Here is a 5,149-nt window from a genome sequence, read left to right on the forward strand (position 1 = left end):
AATATTCTGCCAAAAGCATCCTTGATTATAGCAACTCGAGGTTTGAATTTGTTCTTCAGTTCCTTGAGCTTAAAATATGCTGAGCGAGTTCGGCCCTTTTGATTTTCTGACTCCAACTCCTTGCACATTTCATTATAATATTTTGCTTTGTCATCCCGTGCTGCCTTTTGAAATCTTCTATTCAACTCTTTAATATCTCATAGTTGTTTTGATTTTCATCTCTCTTAGAGCTAGGGATTTTGAACATTTCTTCATGTGTTTGTTCACCCTCTGAATATTTTCTTTGGTGAAGTGTCTGTTCATATCCTGTGTCTATTTTGTTATTGGGTTATCTTCACCTTGTTGAGGTGCTGGAATAGTCTATAAATTCATGATATAAGTCCCTTACAGACATGTCATTACCAAATATTTTCCCCAGTCTGTGGCTTTCATTTTTCACCTTGTTGGAAAAGGTTTTGTATGTGTATAAGGTTTGATTCTTAGAAGATCTCATTCATCTATTCTATTCTCTCCTGGTTGTAGATATATTTAGCATTTTGAGGAAGCACCAAACTGACTTCCAGAATGGTTGTACCATTTTACAATCTCACCAAAAATGTCTAAGAGTTCCTATATCATCACATCCTCTCCAACATTTATTACTTGCTGTCCTGCCAAACTTTGCCACTCTTACTAGAGTGAGATTGTATCTCACTGTGGTTTTGATTTGCATCTCTCTTATTGCCAGCGAGTTGGAGCATTTCTTCATGTGTCTGTCAGCCATTCAAGTATCTTCCTCTGTGGATTTTTTTCCATGTCTTTTGCCCATTTTGTAATTGTATCAGTCCTTTTCTTGTGGAAGCCCAGGAATATTCTGTAACCTTTCTTTATGAGATTCTTGTCTGAGATGGTATTCACAAATGTTTGTTCCCAGTCGGTAGGTTTTGTTTTCACCCTGTTGGAAAAAGTTTTTGATACACACTGGATTTAATCACTAGAAGGTCCCATTCATAAATTTTATCCTCTTTGGATTGCGCATTTCTGGCTGTATTTGGCAGTCTCTTTATACCATAGAATAGGCCTTCTAAGCTTGATCCCAGTTTGTCTCTCATAACTTTTCTTGTTTTGTGCTTTCTCCCAGGTCTCTGATCAACCTTGAGTCGGTTTGTGTATGATGTGAGATGTGGATCCTATTTCAACTTTCTGCAGGTAGAAATCTAGTTTTGTCAGCACGATTTGTTGACGAGGTTGTCATTTCCCCATTTGATGGGTTTGATTTCCTTGTCGAATATAAGTTGACCATAATTGACCTAGAAATAAGGTTCTCAATTCTGTTCCATTCGTCTATGTGCCTATCATTGTACCAGTACCATACTTTTGATTACTACTGTTGTGTAGTAAGTTTTGAAGTCATTTTTGTTCCTCAGAATTTTTTGCTTTTTTGGGGTCTCTTGATTCTCCAAATAAATTTGACAATTTCCCTTTTGGTCTCCTTGAAAAATGAATTTGGTATCTGGACTGGGTTTGCATTGAACATATAGATTGCTTTTGGTAAGATTGTCATTTTCACCATGTTGAGTCTTCCTATCCATGAACAGGGTACATTTTCCCATTTCTTTAGGTCTTTTATTGTGTCTTTCAGAAATGCTCTGTAGTTTTCTTTGTTTCTTTGTATCTCTAGTTAGGTTCACTCTCAAGTATCTCAATTTGTGGTTGGCTATTATAAATGGTTTTGTTTTCTTGATTTCCTTCTCGGAGTTCTCTTTGTAACTATTGAGGAATCCTACTGATTTTTTGGATATTGATCTTGTATCTACTGAATTGACCTAGTAACTCTAACAGGGGTTTTTTTGTTAATTCTTTGGGGTTTTCTGTGTATACTAACATATAATCTGCATATAGCGACAGTTTAACCATCTCTTTGCTGATCTGTATGCCTTTTATATCCTTCTATTGTCATATTGCCCTAGCAAGCACTTCCAATACAATATTGAATAGAAGTGGTTACAGTGGGCATCCTTGTCTGGTCCCTGTTCTCAAGGAAAATGCTTTTAGTCTTTCTCCATTGAGAATGATGTTGGCACTTTTCACTATCTTGAGGAAATTCCCTTCTATTCCAATTTTGCTGAGTGTCTTTATCAGGAAATGATGTTGTAGTTTATCAAATGGCTTTTCTGCATCAATTGCTAAGATAATGTGTTGTTGTTGTTGTGTACCATAGAGTTGAAACCAACTCATAGCTGACCCTCCAGCAGGTTTTCAGAGGCAGTTAATCACATGGGAGATTACCCTTCCTTCTGCAGAGCAGCTGGTGGATTCAAATCGCGTGCCTTTGAGATTGCAGCACAGCTTCTTGCCACTACGCTACGGTTCTTGTTACTTGTTGTTGTTGTTGTTGTTGTCGTTGTTGTTAAGTGCCGTCAAGTTGCAGGCGACTCATAGCGACCCTATGAAGGAGAGTCCTCGACGTTTCTTGTTACTTACTTTGTTAATATAGTGACTTACGTTGAATTTCTTATGTTGAACCATCTTGCGTACCTGTTTATGAATCCCACTTGGTCATGGTGAATTGGATTTTTTCTAGCACATTCTGTTTCTATTTTACTTCTCACAACACCCCCACCCCCCAACTTCCAAAATACAGTGCAACACAGGAGAATCTAGATGGCACTGCACATCTGAAATAACACAGTCACAAAGTATAATCTTCATCATTCTTGTCCTCTGAATATTCCTGGTCCTTATTTCCAATTACAGTCCCTGGGTAGGATAGTTAAGCATGTGGCTGTCAATGAAAATTCTGTCACCTTGAGTCCATGTAGAGGCTCCTTGGAAGAAAAACCTGGGAATCTGCTTCTGAAAATCCAGCTATTACAATTCCTATGAAGCACAGCTCTACTCTAACTAACCCACAAGGGCTTGCTCTGAGTTAGAACTGAGCCAGTGGTAACTGGTTCATCTTCACTTATTGCACATTACACTGCCTACTTCGTAATATTCACATTTATGCACACATCCATCTTCTCGCCTCAAGACTCTGTGCATTTCCTATGTTCACTGTCTTATACACTCTTCTTTAAGCTCTTTAATAATTGAACTTAATCGTAGCCTTTCGTTATTAGATTAAATATCACCTCCTCTAAGAGTCTCTTCTGATCCTCTAAATTCATCTCTAGCTAGCTCATCACACTGTGTCTTTCCTTTAGATCCCCATTACCATCACTAATGATTTTGTTTATGCATTTCTTTGCTTAGCTCTCTCCACAGAACATCTCCATCCACGGCAAAGCTCTGGAGCAATGTCTACCTTATTGCTCAATCTATGCCCAGTACCTAGTTCAGTATCTAGTATACAGTAAACAAACTATAGTATGTGCTTGCTTTTGAAAGAATGTCTTATTTGGTTAATATCACTCCCTAAAATACTCTTGCTATGAACTACCGCCCACCCCACCCCACCCCCGCACCTGCCCTATGGACTATTTTAGCCATTTTGTGGCACAGAGGGTCAAGCATCTGTCTGCTAAAGGCAAAATTAGCGGTATGTCCCACTGAAAATGTTATAGGTAAGATCATCTACTTTTTAAAAAATCCATTCATTGGAAATTCTATGGAGCAGAAAAAATTCCAGCTATTGGAAACCAAATGGACACATGAAGGCAACGGTGTGTCTGAGAGTTAAAATTGGCTTGATGGTCACTGCCTTGTTTTTGTTGGTTTGGTTTGGTTTATGGGCACCTTGTTTATTAAATACTGTTGGTCTCCTAACTAGACCCAAGAATTCTTTCCCTTTTACTAGAACAGGTACCAGTGTGTCCCCATTTTTAACATTCTCAGATTGATTGCCCTTGGGTAATGAAGATTTCCTTGCCTACATGAGAATTACAAGCTTCCCTCTCACTTCTCAAACCCCACAGGAATCATGGAAGCCATGAGCTCAAGACAGACTGGTAGTAAGTAGATCTCAAAGCCTCCCTCTCTATTGCCTAAAAAGCAGGATAGTCCCTGTGGTGCCATTTACAGCCAGCACTCCCATGGGATTAGGCTGAGGCTAGCTTCCCTCTTATCCCATCCTCACTGAGCTTCTTATCTCTCTTCTCCTACTTCCTCTGCTCCATTACTGTTTCTTCAGAGAGCACTTTCACAAGATTCTGCACCTCGGGCTCTGGCCTAAATATCCACTTCTCTGCTTTGCTGGTAAATGACTATTCACATTTCCACACAAGCTCATGCCTCTCTAGAGTCTCAACTATCCAAGTTTTCCTGGGCCTGAGGGCTTTTGAGACTTTGAGTGCTGAGCAAACTGAGATGGATGAAGACTTCCCTTAGAAATCATCTCTGATTCATCTCCATGGATCAAGTGAATACACCCCTCTACACTCCTGAGCTTATGAGACATAAATCCACCTTACATCATACTGAATATGACTGCCCATGAATTTATCTATTTATCCAAGCAGAAGGCACTTTCCTGAAGGCAGATTCCCCATCTGAGCACAGTACCTGGGTTTCTATTTTTTATAACTGAGTTAGGCCAGAATTCCTGCTTATTCCAATTTACCACTCACAAAGCTTTGCATATGTAAGATACTTCCTAAATTTTTGTAAATAATTTCCAAGACAGCAAACGATCACTTTTGGGAATGAGCCCTCTTCCCTGGAAATATAATGCCAAATATCAAGCCAAAATAAAATGTTGCTGAATGAACAGAAATTAAGATTAAAAATCAAGAAATCCAGATTCTAGTGTCAGTACTTTGGTCAAGACTCTAAATTCCTTTGGTCTATTTCTTTATCAACAAAATATGAATAGTAACAAATGTCAAGTTATCAGCTCTTTGCATTTATAAACCACTTTCAAGGGTACCCTTCTGTTTGATTTTTGCCATGTCACTTATGATACAGAAATCCTTCCCATGTGATGTAATGGAAATATCACCGAGGTTAAGACACTTAGCTCAGGTTTCACTAGAAGCAAATGGAAAAGCCAGGGTGGGAACCCAGGCCTGCCCCACTCAGACCCTGAGCTTCATACTGATCCCAACACCAGCACAGTCTTGAAATAATAACTTTAAAACCCAGTGAAATATGTTTACAGCATTGAAGTCTATGGGGGAGAGAATAGTCTAAAAGTATTACATTTTAGGGCATTATTTTTATCGTAGGAGTA

Source organism: Elephantulus edwardii, unplaced genomic scaffold, assembly GCF_000299155.1.
Source record: "Elephantulus edwardii isolate Elephantulus edwardi_28Jun2011 unplaced genomic scaffold, EleEdw1.0 scaffold00209, whole genome shotgun sequence".
Taxonomy (NCBI): Eukaryota; Metazoa; Chordata; class Mammalia; order Macroscelidea; family Macroscelididae; genus Elephantulus; species Elephantulus edwardii.